Source organism: Kogia breviceps, chromosome 2 (genome assembly GCF_026419965.1).
Source record: "Kogia breviceps isolate mKogBre1 chromosome 2, mKogBre1 haplotype 1, whole genome shotgun sequence".
Classification (NCBI taxonomy): domain Eukaryota; kingdom Metazoa; phylum Chordata; class Mammalia; order Artiodactyla; family Physeteridae; genus Kogia; species Kogia breviceps.
Window position 1 is genome coordinate 101485768 of NC_081311.1, and position 20708 is coordinate 101506475.

The window sequence follows — 20708 nt, forward strand, 5'->3', positions numbered from 1 at the left end:
TCTGACTCAAAAACATCAATGGCCTCCAAAGCATTTTCCAAAATAGGTTCCCCGTTAAAAATGGATTCAGCGATCGAAGTATTTTGGGAAACTCAAAGATTACAATGCAAATTAGCACATTAAAGTCTTGGAGCATGTCTGCAGGAGAGAAAATCTGTTTAACTTTCCCTCAGCTTTTCTTACCTTTCAACCATGGAGACTCGTTTTGTAGGTGTTGGACACCTACAACACCCAGCGGAACTACTGTTCCAGGGAGACATGTCTCGGGCAACGCTACCCCAGAGGATCAAGTCCAACGTGCTCAGCACACGGACACTGAGCCATATTGATGGGTCCCTACTACTTCTCCATCTTCAGCAACCCCTTCTCCTCCAGGGCTGCTTCAAGTGCCTGCCTCAGAGGCTGAGAGCAAGCCCTCTCCTGACTAGATCTTTCTCCCCACCTCCTGTTACGCTGATTTCCTATGCTGTTTTTGTCACCTTATGGGTGTGTTTCCTATTCCACCTAGATAGTAATGTCCTCTCTCCTCCAGGACATTTGTACCTTAAAACTAATTTTATAATTAACTTATAACTAACAACATTCTGTAACGACTTTCTAGGAATTCATGAAGGCTGGGACAAGGCCTTGTGCAGTGTGTTACACAAATTGTCTCTCTGAATGAAAATAAGGTGGATGTCTCCAGACATGTCAGTGTAGGAAGAAGAAGGGGGTGTGGCCGTAATGACACAGAATGAAATCCTCAGAGTAACCGTAACTCAGCAGAATGGGGGAGGGAGGTCCACAAAGTGGCATCAGGATTCCAAAAGTTCTGGAAAACCACCACCAGTGCCAGAAATGTCTAAGGGGGAAATCGCAGACACAAAGTTGTGTACACCAAACCCTAAAATGGACTGTCCAGTGAAAAAGAGGATGCATTCCCCAATAGGATCTGAGGCAGACGTGATGATATGCAGGAAGAAGAGAAAAATGACAGTCCTTTTGGACTATGTTAAATCCCAAGTTAGCTAATTTCCTAACTCCTAATATAAGAAATTCCTAAGCTTCCTCACTTCTCCATTTTCTTCCTGCTGTCTAGTTAACAAATATGTATGAAAAGCCTTAAAGCATTGAGAACTCAGCAAAAAAGACAAATGGAAATGCATCAGGAAAATCAGGATAGACTCTGAGGTACAGAGGAACAAAGGTTTCTACCTTCTGAATGAAAGTCTTAGTGAAAGATAAGAACAATTTTTAAAAAATACGTTAATGCAACAAGGATGAGATCGGCTAAAATAATTCACAAAAGCAGGAAGCGGGCAGAATCATGCAATGGCAAATGTGCGTGTTTCTTTTGTTTACTTGTTTCTTTTGAGAACTAATGACTTTCTGTTGCTCAGTGTTCAGTATTAGAAGAATAGATGCTGGCTGCAGTCACTCTAAGTCTGACACGTTGCCTGACACATGGTAGATACTTAACCCCAGTCTGTTGAGTCAACTTATGAATAAATAAGTGAATGAAAGATGGCAGGCAAGAAAGCCTTCCGGTGATGCATAGAAATGCTGTGTTTGGCTGGAATTCTTTTTGTGCTGGAATTCCTTTAAGCTAGAACACAGCGGACAGTGAGTTGTAAAGATCAATCTATGCCTTCTCAAATGAATACCTGTTTCCCTTAAAAATAGCATTATGAAGGATTAAAATTCATATGCCCAACAAATATTTAGGTAGCCTATGTGATTCGCTTTTCATGTTGCAGTGATTCAGGCAAATTTAGGATTCCTAAGATAAAAGCATCACTCTAGAAATTTGAGAAGACAGTCCATTTTATACAATCTCAACAGGAAAAAGATGGAGAGTGACAGCTGAGTTTGGACACCTGTCACCAGGGAGGAGGTATGGAGAACAGCACTACAATATTAGAATATTAACATGTTTAGGTGAAAAAGCAAGGTGTGACTAAAAGGATAAACAAAAGAGGAACAGTCTGGGAGAAGTCAAGTTATCAGAATCTGCATCAGGTGAAATGTGTGTTGAATCCTATATTTGACTCTGACGTCAGTAGTCAATAATCTATGCTATTTTAGAATGCCATACTAACCATTTGGCACATGCAAATGTGCATTTATGAACTTGATATGACTTACATTAGAGAAAATTTTGGTGGCCTCAATGTTATACGATGAATAAACAGAAATAAATCCAAAAAAGTCACTGATGATAATGTGGTCTTTAAACTAAGGAAGAACTTCACAAGGGAGGTAAGACATTTTCCCTGGAGGCATTTGCAATAAAAATGAACAAAGAACTGAGAAAGGGAAGAGAATGAATTCCTCGCTGGCTGGTTAACAAAGCCCAGGTTTTTTTCTCTCTTTTCTATAGTGCTGTGAACAGAGTGTAAGGGATCAAGAGATTGTTGAACCCGAATCTAACCTTGGATAATGTAGTTATTAAATAAAACACTATCAATATTTCCAAACAACTCATTCAAACCACCTGAGGTAAGGCTTCTCTGGTAAGGATAACTCTCTCCTTTGCAACCAATAGTATTTTGCTAATAACACCGCTATGAAACTTAAGTTTACCTTTATAATCATACCTCCATAATGGAGAAATAACATCTCTCTCACAGATCTCAAGACTGTTTTCGCCTTTAATAAAATATGTGTCTGACACACGCCAGGGCTTAATAAGTGACAGCTGTCTTTATTATGATGACGTTCCTTATTATTATGCTGGGTTTTTTCTTATCATATCAACACCTCCTCTCTTCCACCTTGAAAGCTGAGAAACTGTGTTTTTCATCTCTGAATCTCTGCACTGTGTGAAACACAGTGCCTTTCACAGGCAGTGGATGAACTGAATATTAACTGAAAGTTTCTAGGTTTACCTTAGAGACTAAACTGTTTGCATCTCAAAGAGAGAAAGAGGCGTCATTTTCCCATCATACCGGTGGAAGGCATGTGCTCCTTCAGAAAGTAGCTGTAATGGCTTTAAACTGTAACTTCCCTATAATGGCTGTTCTCTGTGGTGTACTGGGAGCTGGTTCAAAGATGAGATGGATGTGAAAAAGGCAGTCTCACTAAGTCCCAACAAAATGGAAAATAACATGAAAGGACCACAGAAGAGAGCATATGCTAATCTCCTTGAGCATTCGGTACTGTCCTAAGCCCTCGAAATATGTTAGATTTTATACTTTACACCTTATACATGCATATTGCTTTCTGTTTTATTAGTAAGGAGACCAAATCGAGGTTAGTTATAGACATTAATAACTTTGCCTCAAATTACATCGATGGTATCAGGATCTGAGTCCAGGTCTACAAGACTCCCGGGTTTAAACTCTTAACCACCTGCCAGGTAACTCGCAGTTTTAGTGACACTCTGAGTTCACGATCCATTTAGAGGCCATAGTCTTACCTACAGCAGTAAGTGCCATGACCTATTTTGGACATCTTTCAACACAACACAACACAACATACACTGAGATCCATTTGCTTCCTCCCTTTCAACTCCCCCTAGCTGTCAAAGAGCCTGAGAGCCTGGGCACCAGCATTCCTCCTTAATGCGTTGTGTCGGTTAAGTTCATAGCAAGTAACATGAAACAGCCATGCTCTCTGAGCTGAGCAACAAATTCACAGGGACTGTTTACTTAATCCACTACCATCTAAGAAGACGGAACAGGGGGAGACACATGAACAGAGTTACTGGGAGAAAGAAGGCTGGAAGAGAGTAATATTGAGGAAGCCATCTTGGTCAGAGGCAGCAGCCTTCGGCAGCAGTGCAGTAGGACCTCACTGCAGCAAGAAATCCTCTCAACCACCCACATTCTGTGTCCTTTAAACCACACCTACAGAAAGCCCAAAGGGCAAAACTATCAGATATTTGAAAGGAACACAGCTAATGGATCAGATGAAATGGCAAAGCTCTGCAGAAAAAGCAAGGAGGCTTGGAACGCAGAGCCTGGTCTCTAAAAATGCTCAACAAATATGTATTGAACAGATAAATAATGGGGCCTCAGATTAGAGAGTCGAGGGGGGAGACTGACCCCCCTGAACCAGGGTGACGTTAGCCATCATCCAAGTGTCCACAACTTTCCTCTGTTCATGTCTCTCACATTAAATAAGAAAATCAGAGGAGGATGACAAGGGTTGGAATCAACCACACCTCTCTCTAAACTTCATTTGAAAACCTCAGGGATCCAGCAGAAGCTGCAAAAGTCCCCTGTCAGAGGAGGGTTCACTAGGTCCAATCGAATCCCCCCCAAAAAAAAATACATACATACATATATATATATATATATATAAATAAAATACATATATGTTTTTCATTGACAATCAACCTAAACACATAAGTTCAGCTCTAGTCAAAATGTTATAATGTCTAAGAATGAAAATAATACATGGGAATGCCAAATAAGAGTAACAGGATTGAAAAACCAGATTCTCCAGCAAAAAAACCCCAAAAACCAAAAAACCAAATACCAAAACACCAACACATCTAAAGGTGTCCACAGAGCCTCATGTTACTAAATAAGAAAAAGCTTCCTTGGGTATTTCCATTCTTTCCTAACAACAGACCTTACTCTGTGATTATTCTCTTGGCTCATATGTTATCTAGTGGTACCCACAGCCAGCCTCTGGCCATAATCAGCTCCTTATGATATACCATCTTGCTTGTAAACCTCCTCTGAATAAAACTTTTCAAAATGACAATAAGAGCCTCGCATGATGTCTGAAATGCCAACCAAATTTTCTATCTATCAGTTGGCATTCTAGACATCGTTTCTGGAGGAGAGTCACGAATGATATTCACAGCTGAGACGTGAGAGACAGCTGCCCTCCATGTTGAAGGGTAAGAGAAAAGGAACAAATCTACATAAAGGCCTTCTGTACATTTTCCCTATAAATGATAACAAAGAGAAATTTCTATTTATCCATCTGTTTTCACAGACAACCCCTTTCAAAGTAGTGGGTGAAAAATGACCAAAATCCTGATTGTCTTCATATGGCTCAGACAAGGCACAAAAACTCGTGTTTTATGCTCTAAGTACAGAAAATTGGTTCATTTCTAAAGTAAATATATACCAGAAACTTGCGGATATCTCAAGAATGCCTTGTAGCTAAAGAAAGTAACGTCTTGCCTACTCATTTTGCTTAATTTGCTACTCTCCCAGCAACTTTGCACTAACACTTTCATCCCATTTTAGATCCTGGGATAAGGCAATAGTCCAGAGCCCTGGAAAGCCTCCACCTCAAGCCGCCAGCCCTCTCAGGATGGAGTTTCTTCCCAGGATGCTTTTCTGGTACTATGCATGTTCCATGCATTTCACTTATCTTCCCCAAGCTGCATTCCGATAACTAAGCTTCATAAGCTTCTTCTGAATTGTTTATTCTGTGTTTTAAAGCTCCATCAGCTGTTGGGATCATTTGCAAGATTCTTTTTCTTTTTGGTTAAGCAGGATTGATGAGCCTTACTGGGCCTTTTGGTGGAATCCCTGCTATTAAAAATTCCTGCTGCTGGGATTAAAGCAGATAAAGCCTGTGAAAGCCTTTTGTAAACTGTAAAGTCCTGGTCAAATGTAGTGTGCTGTTATAATATTAACCGTCATGGCAATAACTACAATCCAGCTATAACGGAGGCTTTAGAATGATGAGAGCCATTTGGGCTCTGTCTCTGCTCCATTCCCAACTCAGGCCCTTGGTTGGTGTCCAACACTGGAGAGCCTCACAAGAAAGTTTTGTTGGCATGAACAAATGAATGACTTTAAAACGTCACATGGTTTTCCAAATGAATGTCCACAGGCAAAACGAAGCTAGGCATGACAATTTAGATAGTGAAAATACTCTGCTCAAAATACTGGGGTGCTCAGAAAAATACTGCAGAACAAAAACTTCTTTTAAAGATAAATTCATTGATAATAAAATCTGGCCCTTTGCCCTCAGTATTGGGGAGGAAGAGAAGGGGTACAGTTGGGGACAGAAATTGCTATAAGCCCGGAAAAATTTCTATTAGTTCACAACAGCTTAGAGGAGGGAGGCTGCCATCCCAGAAAAGGGGAGCGGGTAATGAGTTTGGGGGGTTAATATGTGAAAACACAGAAGTGCTAAAGGTTATCTATCCCAGCACTGAGGGTCCCAAGGCTCAGGCTTATTCCCCAGATTGCGTCTTTCTGGGTTGGAAAGGACTCTCTGCGGGAGAAGGGGAGAGGCAGTGCAGTGGGAGGAGAGGAGTCGCTGAGGAAGAGGTACTGATAGGAAATGAATTATTTTTGGAAAATGCTTTCCTGAGCACTTGCAGGAACAGTTCTGGTCATTAAAGAAGTGATCTATTTTAAGTAACTATGTGTAGGATGCGGTGTGTGAGCTGACAGGAGAAAGGAAGATGATCGCGTCCAGAAACAGCGGCCTCGTTTATACGTCGCAATAGAATCCTTGAGAATAAGACGGGAAACTCACTCGGGGGAGACTGTTGGCAGGGAAGCAAATGCAGGCACCAAACCCACGCCTAGGGGATGAGGCTATCCTAAGAGCCCCTTTTTACTAAGGGGTGGGCTGGGGCGGGGCGGGGCCTAGAGTTGGGAAGGGTGGCAGGCTGTCTGCAGGGCTCCAGCAGCGAGGAGGGCCCCTGTCCCAGCGTGGCCGCTGAGCTCCAGAAAATATCGCATTTCTGCCCATCAATCAGCATTAAGCTGCGGTAGGGGCTGAGCTTTCGGCACAGGCAGTTGCCAGTAGCAACAGGGCACACACCAGTAGCTCCTGGCGAGCTGGGGCGACAGCAGCCAGTGAGGGGCTGCCAGGGCCAGACGCCCTGAGCCGGGTAGACAAGGTCAGGGACCCACTGGTGACGGGCCTGGGGAGGGGGTGGGGATGAAGGCAGGCCCCAGGGGCCAGAAAGTGGCCCAGGCCGCTGGCCCCCGGGGGTCGAGGGACGAAGGGTTTCCGGCGGCACAGCATTGCCTGTGCCAAGCACAGCAGCCTCCGGGGCGCCCTTGGAGGCGCCTGGCTCTGCTGGGCCCGGGACACAGCAGTCAAGGCCAAGGGGCAGACGGGGCACTGGTGCTGTGCTTGGGCGCGTCGGAGTTGTCAAGATCCGCGCCTTCCCCCGCCACCCCTTCCCCCTTCAGGAGTCTCTGGAGGACGCCAACGTGGAACTGTGTCTGCACGTGTGCTTGTTTTCATTTGTGCTTCCAGCGCAAAAGCGAGGCCCCACGGGTGGGAGGGAGGAAGGGTGTGTGTGTGTGTGTGTTGTGCTCGGACTGCGTGGGAGCGGGAAGGGGGAGGAAAACACACACAGCCGCCGTGTGTGTGTGTGTGTGTGTGTGTGTGTGTGTGTGTGTGTGTTGTGCGGGGCTCGGACTGCGTGGGAGCGGGAAGGGGGAGGAAAACACACACAGCCGGCGTGTGTGTGTGTGTGTGTGTGTGTGTGTGTGTGTGTGTGTGTGTGTGTGTGTTGTGAGGGGCTCGGACTGCGTGGGAGCGGGAAGGGGGAGGAAAGCACACACAGCCGGCTCCCACCCACCGCCTGCGGAGCGGGGCCAGGTGCAGGCGCTTGAGGAAGAGAGCCCGTGACCTCGTGCCACCTCGCCGAACTTCTCCCCCTGCTGTTGGGATCCGGTAAGGTGGGAAAAGAAGGGCGACGGTGAAGGAGGGCGGTAGAGGGCAGAGGTGGACCGAGGAGACCACAGGGAGGCACAGAAGCAGGGAGTCCGCGCGGACTAGTGCGAGCAAAAGGGCCGAAGGGTCAGGCTTGGGAGCGCGGGCGGCGTGAGCGCGCGGCGCGCCCGGGAGGGGAGCGGGCTGGCGTCTTCTTACCTGGCCGGTGGTGGATCATTTTGCAGCTGGTCGGGGTCGGGATGGGCAGACCCTGCAGTGCTGTCACTTCAGGGGCAGCAAGGCGCTGGCCGCGGAGCTTGGAGTTGACCAACTTGCCATGTCCGGGGCTGGCGGAGGCGGCCGGGGCCACGCGCGCCCCGCCGCCCACCAGCGCCCGGCAGCCGAGCGTCCTCCGCGCGCTCTTCCGCTTTGTTGTGTTGCGCCGGTCTTCCTGCGCCTGCCTCCCGGTGTCTCGGTGCCCTCTCGGCAATGGACGTTTCCCCGGCCTTCCGGGAGGCCCCTCGGGCCCGCGTGCCACTTCCCTCCCGGAGGCGCGCGTTAAACAGCTGCCCCGTCGCTCCTGGCGGGGCCGCGCGGTGCGCTCCTAGCAGGCGGCTCCGTCCCACAGATTCCCGCCCCCCAGTTTCTCCCCCTCCCCGCCCCTCCGCGGCCCCCCCATCAGAAGCTGCTTAGGATCAGGCTGTCAAATCCGGCCCATCTGCTGCAATGATAATCAGTCTCAACCGAACGGTTCTGACAAATCTCTGCCTGGAGCCGGAGTTGGGGAAGCCGGTGGGTGAGGGGAGGGGAGGAGGGGGCGACAGGGACCTGCGCGGGGAGAGGGGGGCCTGTGAGGCTTCTATTGTCCGCCCCAAACAGAGGAACTGGAAGGGGAAATGGGGATCCCGAAAGGGAAATAGTGCTTTCCTTTCCCAGTTCCCAGTAAGAAAAATCAATCCATCCCGGCAGGCCCCTGGAATATCCCTCCCTTTACCCGCACCCCAAACCGCTGCTTGCTCTGTCTGGGTGGAACGAATTTCTGCTAATGAACTGAACAAACAGGTCCTGTAATCTTATCATCAGGCTGATCCAAAGACTGGCACGGATATGCAAAGTACAGTATTGTAATTGGCAGGTAAGAGCTGGAACTAACAGTCGTTTGTCTGGAGTCAGAAGTTGGTTCCCAAGTACATTTGGGGATAAAGTTGATGGAGGGAGAATCAGCGTGTAATTCGCGATGAAGCTGGGCCCTTTGCCTCCTGTTGGCATTTTGAGAGATAAAAGAAAAACCTGATTTGGGCAGGAAAATGCTGCACTCAGTTTAGCCCCAGCCTCGGTTTAAAGAATTCTCTTATTTCCCCCCATATTCTTGTGGAAATGCTCTTCTTAAAGAAATGTTACTTTATTAGAAAATCATGACTTCTAAAACTGATATTTTTTTCCAACTAACACATTTTCTTCTAAAGATGAAAGAAGGTGCTCCTTTCCGTAATATACTTTTATTTTAATATGCCATATTTCTACTGGTCATAGGCTTTTGAGGTGTATGGCAAAAGTTTTTTTCTTTTTTAATAAAAATAACAGCAGTCCTAGATATACATAAATCTTAAAGCATAAAGTATACAACCAATGGGATTATGCCTGCTTTTGTACATTCTTCTTAAATGCTGGAAAAGTTCAATTATCCTGAATGACAGTATTTGTTAGGGAAATAATTTGCTGGATAAACCAATCACCAGTTGAAAAGTGGAAGAAAAATGTTAAGCCATTTATTCAGATGGATATAAGAGCTAGGCAAAAGTAAGTATACTTTACTGTGAAAATTGAATAGAGCTTCAAATTAGTGCTCAAATCTTTCTTTTGCTTTATGCTATAGTTGAGAAATGTGGGCAAGTCACAGTAAGCCCCAACTTATCTAGCCAGAGACTGTGTCCTCTATTTATTTTACAGCCCAGCGGTACGTACAACAGCATTATGCAATCATGGGCACTCCATGAGTACCAATGGTATGGAGTTTCGATTTACAGGTCAGAATTAAAATCATTTACATCACTGTGGCTTGACAGGTGAGGTAAAATGAAGTTCAAGGGTTCCTCTCCCCAGTAAGTAAATAATATACGTCAAGGACAGCTATGGATCCGATTTTAAGATGTTTTTATTAATATTTAAAAGTTTGTGATTTTTCATTGTCAGTTTGTTTCATGTGTTTGTTAATTTTAAAGATTTTGTTAAAAGATTGATCAAAATGGTACCAAGAAATAAATATTTCCAAAAAGGTCCTCCTCTCCACCAGAATGAAATATCATGCTGGTGAATAATTTAAGGAATAGTGTCCAGGAAATTGGTGTTGTCCACGGACATAAGAGTTAAGTGGAGAGTCAGACCCTGGGATGCAGGCACCTTCCTGCTGTGTTCTGCAGTGCTTTTTTCCCCCAAGTTGCTGGTGGGGAGGGGGGCATTGCATCGGGACCAAGTAAGTGATAGGCAAAATTGATGGCCCCACCTCTAATTCATCACGTCCTTGGTTCTTCAAAATATATCCTGCCCAGTTGTCTCAGTTATTTACTTCTCAGTCATTTATTGAGTGCTTATACTATGCTTATACTATGTGTCAGTGTGGGAAAATAAATATGAGTAAAAAATCAGAATAAAACATTTTGACCATATGGAACTTACATTCTGGAGGGGAAGACAGACATTAGAAAAGAATAAGGAAATAATATTTTCCATTAGAAAGTAATCAGTGCTATGGAGAAAAATAAAGCAGGGGGGGCGGGGTGATATTCAAGTTTAAACAGAATTCTCAGTGATGATCCCACTGAAAGTGCTATGTGTGAGTAAATAAAGGAGGGGAGGAAGTAGGTAAGTCATGCAGGTATCTAAGGGAAGATGGTCCCAGGAAGCAGAAAGAGCAGGTGCAGTGGCCCTTAGAGGTAAGTGTGCCTGGGTGAGGCCTAAGAACAGCAGTGAGGCAAAGGGATGGAACCGAGGGATGGAACAAAGGGTTATTGGGGTAGTCTGAGAGGGCAGATCATTGGGTGGGACTTAGCGCAGTTTAAGGACTGGCTTTTACTCTAAGGGGTGTGGGAGGGGCAGGGAGGCAGAGGATCTTGAGCAGAGGAACTTCATGATGTGACTTTTGTTTAAGGAATCATTCTGGCTACCATATTGCGAATTAATTATAGGAGAAAAAGAGGAAGGAAAGGGGGACATATATTATTAGGCTACTGGCCAGAATCCAGGTAAGAGAGGATGACCTGGACGGGACCCTAGCAAGAAGAATAATGAGAACTGGTGGCAGTTTGGGATGGTTTTGAATTTAGAGCCAACAGTATTTGCTCAGGAGAGGGGGTTTGGAAATCAAGGAAGGAATAAAAATAACTCCAAGTGTTTGGACTTTAGAGGCGAAAAGAATGGAGTTGATATTAATTGAAATGGGAAAGACTATGGTTAGAGTAAATTTTGATGGAAGAACCCAGGGTTCAGCATTGGATTGGGTAGGTTGTTAAGGCTGAGAGTAGTTAGAAAAGAGAAGACGTTCAAGGATTAAATCCTGAAAGGCATGCCAACTTTAAAAAGTCAAGAGGATGAAGAGGAACCAAAAAAGGAGAACCAAAAAAGGTTGCCACCCCAAGTGGCAACCAAAGAGAGAGAAGGTAAACAAGGAGAGTGGACTCCCCCAGGAACCTAGTATAGAAGGTATTTCAAAAAGGAGGGAGTGGGACTTCCCTGGTGGTGCAGTAGTTAAGAATCCGCCTGCCAATGCAGGGGACACGGGTTCGATCCCTGGTCCGGGAAGATCCCACATGCCACGGAGCAGCTAAGCCCATGCGCCACAACTACTGAGCCTGCGTGCCTAGAGCCCGAGCTCTGCAACAAGAGAAGCCACCACAACGAGAAGCCCATGCACCGCAATGAAGAGCAGACCCCTCTCGCCACAACTAAAGCCCACGTGCAGCAACAAAGACCCAACACAGCCAAAAACAAATAAAATATAAAATTAAATTTAAAAGGAGGGAGTGATATGCTAATCAGTCTCCTGATATGACTGTCTCCATAGAGAACCCAAAAGAACAAGTAGGAAGGCTAATGTGAGAGTTGATAAAGGGTAGAGAAAAACTTAATTATCTATTGTCTGTTTACAATACAACATCCAGGGTGTCCCAGCACCTAAGTAAAGATCGGGGCATGAAAGGTATTCAGTGTGTGCTAAATCAAGTAATGAATCAATGAAAGATCAAATGCCTTATTCTGCAAAGTATTTCTCAACTTACGGTCCATTCAGAGGGGTCGTCTATGGTAAAATTCAAGAAATATTGGTGTAGGACAAGGTTTCTGAGAGGGAAGAGATATGTTTCACTTTCAGTAAGCAATGTCAATAGACAAAGATTTCTAGCTCACAAGCTTCATATAGAACATTTTCTCAGACCATGTTCAATAAAATTTAAATTAGTAACAAAGAAACAACTCATATACATATAGAAGTTAAAGTATACTTCTATGAGTAATCTTACAACTTAAAACAACAACCCAATTAAAATAAGCAAAAGGTTTAAATACATTCTTATCCAAGAAGATATAACAATGATAAATCATTGCATGAAAAGATGCTCATCATTATTAGTCATTGAAAAAAGCAAATTAAAATCTCTATTCGTTTTACTCACACCTATTAGAATCAACAAAGTTAAAAAGACTACCAATATCAAGTGTTGGCAAGGCTGTAGAGCAACTTAATTTCTCATACATTGCTGGTGGAAATGAGGAATGGTACGGTGAGTTTGGAAAGCCAATTGGCAGTTTCTCAAAAAGTTAACCATGCACTTCAAAAGACCATCCAGCAATTCTACTCCTGGATATTTACCCAAGAGAAGTGAAAACGTGTTGACATAAAGACTTGCACGTATATGTTTATAGCAGCTTTATTAATAATATCCCCAAACTGGAAAAAAAAGAAATTTCCATCAACTTGTAAACAGATACGCAACCTCTGGTAGATCCATCCATACCATGAAATACTACCCAGCAATCAAGAGTAACCAACTAGCGGCTTCCCTGGTGGCACACTGCTTGAGAGTCCACCTGCTGATGCAGGGGACATGAGTTCGTGCCCCGGTCCGGGGGGATCCCACATGCCATGGAGCGGCTGGGCCCATGAGCCATGGACACTGAGCCTGCACGTCTGAAGCCTGTGCTCCGCAACGGGAGAGGCCACAACAGTGAGAGGCCCACGTACCGCAAAAAAAAAAAAGAGGAACCAACTACTGATAAACTTAACATGCATAAATCTCATTCTTTTCATTATGCAAAATGAAAATCTCATTCTTTTCATTATGCAAAATGAAAGAATATCATACTTTGTGATTGACATTTGTTTGATTTCATTTGGTTCTAAAAAAAAATCTAGAGACAAAAAGATCAGTGTTGCCTGGGGTTGGGGATGGAGAGGGGATTTGACTATACAGAGGCACAAAAGGGAAGTGCTGGCATGTGGAAAATATTCTATATCATGATTGTGGTGGTTATAACACTATATTTTGTAAAACTCATCAAATTGTACACCTAAAAATCAGTGAATTTTATTGCATGTAAATGAAACCTTAATAAAAATAAGTTTACGAATCACTTTGCAGTACACTTGAAACTAAAATAACAGTAAATAAACTATATTTCAATAAATAAATAAAAGAATAAAGGATTCTTTTGGTAGGGGAATTATAGTGCTTTCCCATTGAGAAGAGGAGGCTTATCTCAGAATTTCATAATTTATATGGAAACACAAAAGACCCCGAATAGCCAAAGCAATCTTCAGAAAGAAAAACGGAGCTGGAGGAATCAGGCTCCCTGACTTCAGACTCTACTACAAAGCTACAGTAATCAAGACAGTATGGTACTGGCACAAAAACAGAAATATAGATCAATGGAACAGGATAGAAAGCCCAGAGATAAACCCACGCACCTATGGTCAACTTATCTTTGATAAAGGAGGCAAGAATACACAGTGGAGAAAAGACAGCCTCTTCAATAAGTGGTGCTGGGAAAACTGGACAGCTACATGTAAAACAATGAAATTAGAACACTCCCTAAAACCACACACAAAAATAAACTCAAAATGGATTAAAGACCTAAATGTAAGGCCAGACACTATCAAACTCTTAGAGGAAAATATAGGCAGAACACTCTATGACATAAATCACAGCAAGATCCTTTTTGACCCATCTCCTAGAGAAATGGAAATAAAAACAAAAATAAACAAATGGGGCCTAATGAAACTTAAAAGATTTTGCACAGCAAAGGGATCCATAAACAAGACGAAAAGACAACCCTCAGAATGGGAGAAAATATTTGCAAATGAAGCAACTGACAAAGTATTAATATCCAAAATTTATAAGCAACTCATGCAGCTCAATAACAAAAAAACAAACAACCCAATCCAAAAATGGGCAGAAGAACTAAATAGACATTTCTCCAAAGAAGATATATAGATTGCAAACAAACACATGAAAGAATGCTCAACATCATTAATCATTAGAGAAATGCAAATCAAAACTACAATGAAACATCATCTCACACTGGTCAGAATGGCCATCATCAAAAAATCTACAAACAATAAATCCTGGAGAGGGTGTGGAGAAAAGGGAACACTCTTGCACTGTTGGTGGGAATGTAAATTGATACAGCCACTATGGAGAACAGTATGGAGGTTCCTTAAAACACTAAAAATAGAACTACCATATGACCCAGCAATTCCACTACTGGACATATACCCTGAGAAAACCATAATTCAAAAAGAGTCATGTACCAGAATGTTTATTGCAGCTCTATTTATAATAGCCAGGCCATGGAAGCAACCTAAGTGTCCATCGACAGATGAATGGATAAAGAAGATGTGGCACATATATACAATGGAATATTATTCAGCCATTAAAAGGAACGAAACTGAGTTATTTGTAGTGAGGTGGATGAACCTAGAGACTGTCATACAGAGTGAAGTAAGTCAGAAAGAGAAAAACAAATACCGTATGCTAACACATATATATGGAATCTAAAAAAAAAAGAAAAAAAAAGAAAATGGTCAAAGGAACCTAGGGGCAAGATGGCAATAAAGATGCAGATCTACTAGAGAATGGATTTGAGGATATGGGGCGGGGGAAGGGTAAGCTGGGACAAAGTGAGAGAGTGGCATGGACATATATATACTACCAAACGTAAAACAGATAGCTAGTGGGAAGCAGCCGCATAGCGCAGGGAGATCAGCTCTGTGATTTGTGACCACCTAGAGGGGTGGGATAGGGAGGGTGGGAGGGAGGGATATGCCAGAAGGAAGAGATATGGGGACATATGTATATGTATAACTGATTCACTTTGTTATAAAGCAGAAACTAACACACCATTGTAAAGCGATTATACTCCAATAAAGATGTTAAAACAATTTTTAAAAAAATTACCAATTTGTAATCCCCAATGAAGTAACTGATCCAAATTAAAATTACCAGTAGATTGCAAAGCCATTAGGTACAAGATTGATGGAAAAGAAAATACTCATACAGTATCAAATATCACCTCCTGATTTTTTAATTGCCAAGGGAAAAGTTATATTGTACAAGGGAGAGATCCCCTGACACATTTCTACTTATATGACGCTGTGTGAGAAGTGCGTTGTGTCACTTATGGAGTATTCTTGCAAAAACCATGTTTAACCTGAACCTAAGCAAGGCCTTTGACATAATTTCCAGCTTATAAGAAGTATGGAAGATAAAGGATCAGATAAATAGTACCGCAAGGAAACAATGAGGCATATGCAGAATACAAGGTGCTGTGCAGCACTTCAAAAAGTCAGTGTCTGGGTAGAAGAAAATATAGGCACTAAAAACAGATTAAACGAGACATGACATAACTAAATGAAATCAATGGGGTTAGATCTTGGTCCAAAATAAAAGATATAAAGGACACTTTGGAAACAATTGGAGAAATTCAATTAAGGCTGCTACTGGATAGGATAAGAGAAATTTTATTACTTTTCCTAAGGGTGAAAATGATATTGTGGCTATAAAGGAAGTGGTCCTTATTTTTAAAAGGCACATGCTGAAGTATTCAGGGTGAAGTATCATTGTGTTTACCACTCACTTTGGAAAAAATATATATGAAACAAAAATACTAATATTTATTGATGCCAAGTTGTAGATAGATGAGTGTTTCTTTGCCATGGTCTTTTAATTTTTCGATACATTGAATTTTTTCTCAGTAAAAATGAAAAAAATACACAGTTATAAAACCCATGGATCAATAATTAAATATAAAGGAATTAGAAAAACTTAGAATTTGATGTCTTAAAACACTATGTATCAAAACTTGTAAGATGAAAAGAACTAAAGGGGTACATAGAGAGAAATTCATAATTTTAGTGCATATTCTGGAAATGAAGAAAATTGGAAAATTGATGTGCAAAGCCTCCAAGCAAAGAAGATAGGCAAAGTCTAACAGCAATAAACAAGTAGAGTAAAAGAATTAATAAAGATAAAATCAAAGTCTAATAAAGTATAACAAAATATTAATATAGGATCAATAAAATAATACCTGCTTAGATTAATGAAAAACAGAGGAGACATAAATCAATAAGGTTAGGAATAAAAAAGGCTCCATAACTAAGGATACAACAGAGATTTAAAATAATAGAACTACTTCATTGTGAGCAACTTTACAGCAATAAATTTTAAAACAGGTAGGGCTTCCCTGGTGGCGCAGTGGTTGAGAATCCGCCTGCCGATGCAGGGGACATGGGTTCGTGCCCCGGTCCGGAAAGATCCCACATGCCGCGGAGCAGCGGGGCCCGTGAGCCATGGCCACTGAGCCTGCACGTCCGGAGCCTGTGCTCCGCAACGGGAGAGGCCACAACAGTGAGAGGCCCGCGTACCACAAAAATAAATAAATAAATAAAAAGTAAAACAGGTAAAATGATCAATGTCCTAAAATTTTAAAAATCTTTCCATAAAACTCAAGAATCAACAGAATCTTGAACAAGAGATCAATTCAATAGTTGAAAATAAAAATTTACCCCGGACCCATAGGCCTAGATTTTAAAAACATCTTTATTGAGATAGAATTCACATACTATAAAATTCACCCATTTAAGGCTACGATTCATTTGTCTTTAGCATGTGCAGGTCATGCAACCATCATCATCGTTTAAGTTCAGAAGAATTTTCATCCCCCCCCCAGTAAAACTCCACAGTACCTATTTGCAGTCACTCTTCATTCTCCAGCCAGAGGTAACCAATAATCTACTTTTCTATCTCTATAAATTTGCCTATTCTGGACATTTCATATAAATGCACTTATACAGTATGTGACCTTTAGGGTTTGGCTTCTTTGACTTAGCATAATGCTTTCAAGATCTGTCCTGTTGTAGCACGTATCAGTATTTCATTCCTTCCTGTTGCCAAATAATATTCCATTGTATGAATATATCATATTGGATAAATTTCAGCTCCTATGCCTATTTTTATATTGGATTATTTGTCTTTTTATTGTTGAATTGTGGGCCCAGATATTTTTTTTAGGGCAATTTTTGCAAAGCTTGAAAACAGTACAAAAACTCTAACATCCAAATCTTACAGGAAAAGTTCTAGAAAATAGAAAAAGAAGATGAGCGGAGTGGCGGGAGAAAGCATGAAGTGAAGGGGGGGAAAAGGAGAGAGGAGAGACTTTTATGAGTCATCTAGAAAAAAAGTAAACATGTACCATATGGGAAAGGAAAATTAATGAATGCAGTCTCAAAAATCCTAAATAAAGCAATCCATCAATGTGAAAAATAAAAATAGTAGCAATAATAATGGGAATAGTAATATGGAATGACCAAATAAGGTTTAGCCTATGATGCAAACCCATTTATCCCAGCAGATTTATACGCTGAACTTTACCAGCTGATCTTGAAACATTTATAAAAGAGATAAAGGCTAAAAATAAGCAACTAATCTTTAAGAATGGTGACTCCACTAACATCCAGAAAAGGGTCAGGTACCTTATTATAAAGGTAAGTAATTAAAAAGATAAGTGAGATAGATAGATGCATCAATGAAATGAAAGAGAGCCTAGAAACAGACACACATATATGGAATCAAGGTGTATGACAGAAATGTGTTGTTAATTAGTGGGGGAGGGATTGACTACTGAAACAATAGCAGCAAGTCCACTTTCTATGTGAATAAAGAACTCAGACCAGTCCCAGAAAATAAACTGAGATTAAAGACTAAATGTGTAAAGCAGAACAAGTTTGGAGGACTGATGCTACCCAATTTCAAGACTTATTATAAAGCCACAGTAATCGAGAGTGTGATATTGGTGAAAGGACACAGATTAATGGAACAGAATGGAGAGACCAGAAATAGACCCCCATAAATACAGTCAACCGATCTTTGACAAAGGAGAAAAGACAGTAGGACAAAAACACTCTCTTCAACAATGGTGCTAGAACATCTGGAAACCCATCTGCAAAAAAAAAAAAAATCTAGACTCAGACTTTACACCTTTCATAAAAATTAACTCAAAATGGATCAAAATGGACGTAAGTGTAAAACACAAAACCATAAAACTCCTAGAAGATAACATAGGAGAAAATCTAGATGACCTTGGGTACAGTGATGCCTTTTTAGATATAACATCAAAGAAATAATCCATGAAAGACAGAAGTGATATGCTGGACTTCATTAAAATTAAAAGCTTCTGCTCAGTGAAATATAGTATCAAGAGAGTGAGAAGACAAGCCACAGATTGGGAGAAAATATTTGTAAAAAGACACATCTGATAGAGGACTGTTACCCACAATTTACAAACAACTCTTGAAACTCAGCAATAAGAAAACAAACAACCTGATTTGAAAAATGGGCCAGAAACCTTAACAGATAACCTCACCTGGCAAATAAGTATATGAAAAGATGCTCCACATCATGGCATCAAGGAAATTCAAGCTAAAACAATAATGAGATACCACTACGTACCTGTTAGAATAGCCAAAATTCTATGATAACACCATATGGTGTTTCATATGATAACACCATATGGTGGTGAGGATGTGGACCAACAGGGTCTCTCATACATTGTTGGTGGGAGTATAAAATGGTAGAGCCAGTTTGAAAGATAGTTTAGCAGTTTCTTACAAAAATAAACAGACTTGTACTATACGATCCAGCAATCGTGTTCCTTGGTATTTACTCAAAGGAGTTGAAAACTCATCCACATAAAAACCTGCACACAGATGTTTACAGCAGCTTTATTCATAATTGCCAAAATGTGGAAGCAATCAAGATGTCCTTCAGTAGGTGAATGGATAAACTATGGTGCACCCAGGCAATGGAATACTATTCAGCACTAAAAAAGAAATGAACTATCAAGCCATGAAAAAACAGGAACGAACCTTAAATGCATATTACTAAGTGAAAGAAGCCAATCTTAGAAGGCTATGTACTGTATGACATTCTGGAAAAGGCAAAACTATGGAGACACTAAATATACCAGTGATTCTCAGAGGTCAGTGGAGAGGGAATGATGAATAGACAGAACACAGAGGATTTTTAGGGCAGTGAAAATACTCTGTATGTCACTATAATGATGGATATATGTCATTGTCATCTTGTCCAAACCCACAGAATGTACACCACCAAGAGTGAACTTAAGGTAAACTATGGACTTGGGTGATTACAATGTGTCAACGTAGGTTCATTGTTGGTAAAAACCTACCATTTGGTGAGTGGTGTTAATAACAGAGGGAGGGTGCTATTCTCACACGGAGGCAGAGGGTATATGGGAAATCTCTGTATCTTCCTCTCAATTTTTTGTAAACCTATCCCTGCTCTTTAAAAAAATCGTCTTTAAAGAAAACACATGCGAAAAGCAAATCTATAAAAGTTTTTGAAGAATGCTTTAGAGAATACTTTTATATCATCAAGTTGGGAAGGATAATAAAGTATTTCACTACATTAAATTTTTGAACCTCTATGAGAAGAAAATATTACCATAAAGAAAATGAAAAGTTAAGGCACAGACTAGAAGAATCTTTGAAACATATATATCCTAATAAGACTCACTATCCCAAATTTATAAAGAACTGCAAATGTAGTAGAAAAAAATTTGTTTAAAGAAAGTACATGAATAGGCGGTTCACAAAAGAACATAATTGCATGGCAATAAATAAAGTGCTCAATCTCATTACTGGGGTAATACAAATTAAAACAACACTGAGATACTGTTTCATGCCTATCATAATAGAAAAACAATAATCATTCTGATTACAGTGTGTGTTGGTGAGGCTTTGTGGAAACCAAAACTCTGACATATGTCAGGCGGGAACACTTGGATCTATGCAGGAAAGGTGGAAGTGCTCCTATTCTAAGATATGGCTGCTCCACAGCTGTGTACCTGCACAAGGGCAAGTCTCACACCTATGTACAAGCATACATGGAACATACAAAGAAGTCACTGCATTATAATTATTTTGTTGTTGCTTTTGTTGTTCACTTGGCTGTAAAACTCCAGCCGTTTAATCACAAATGCTTCCCCACCCTCACTCATTACCACACCAGGAGTGCCTTGGGTCCAACCTTGGGTGTGGGAAGTGCTGGGAAAGCCAGGGTGAGTGGCAGCAGCCAACTGACTCCTGGGGGCATCAGGTCGGCTGGGCACAGAGGCCTCTTCTCTGCCAGCCACCAGCAGGGAGCTCCATCCGAGGCAGGCTGCCCACTGGCCCAGCCAGAGAATGTGGGAGGAGGTCAGGCCCGGCAGGGGAGAGAGGGGGATTAAGACAGAAGAGACTCGCTCTGTCGCCAAGCCTGGCCCTTTGGCCTGCCTGTGTCAAGTCCAGCCAACGGAAGCTGGCCTAGCCCATGGGGAGATTGCTACCACTCACACTGGCCTTGTCTTCTTGACCTTCGGAAGGTACGAACTTCTGATTGTAAGGTAAATAAGTACCAGGATGTCATGTACAACGTGACTAATATAATTAACACAGCTGTACATTTTATATGAAAGTTGTTAGGAGAATAAATCCTAAGAGTTCCCATCACTAGGAAAAAATTTGTTTTTCTTTTCTTTTATATCTATATGAGGTAATGGATGTTCACTCAACTTATTGCAGTAATCAT

At 41.7% G+C, this 20708-nt stretch overlaps 1 protein-coding gene and 1 long non-coding RNA gene across 9 annotated transcripts in view; one reads left to right on the top strand and one right to left on the bottom strand.

Moving 5' to 3' along the window:
* Positions 1-20708, bottom strand: part of NCKAP5 (NCK associated protein 5) — a 1012185-nt gene that overhangs the window by 648168 nt on the left and 343309 nt on the right. The window contains exon 1 of one of the 8 annotated variants that reach the window (XM_067025889.1): positions 7792-8303. The exons of the other annotated variants lie outside the window; for them this stretch is intronic. The gene's annotated coding sequence lies outside the window, so the exon portion shown is untranslated. Of the gene's footprint in view, positions 1-7791; positions 8304-20708 lie in introns of those variants that run through there. 8 annotated transcript variants of the gene reach the window in all.
* The window catches only part of LOC136793590 (uncharacterized), a 101421-nt gene continuing 88121 nt past the window's right edge, over positions 7409-20708 (top strand). Inside the window, exon 1 of the long non-coding RNA XR_010839093.1 lies at positions 7409-7593. This is a non-coding gene — a long non-coding RNA (uncharacterized lncRNA). The remainder of the gene's footprint in view (positions 7594-20708) is intronic.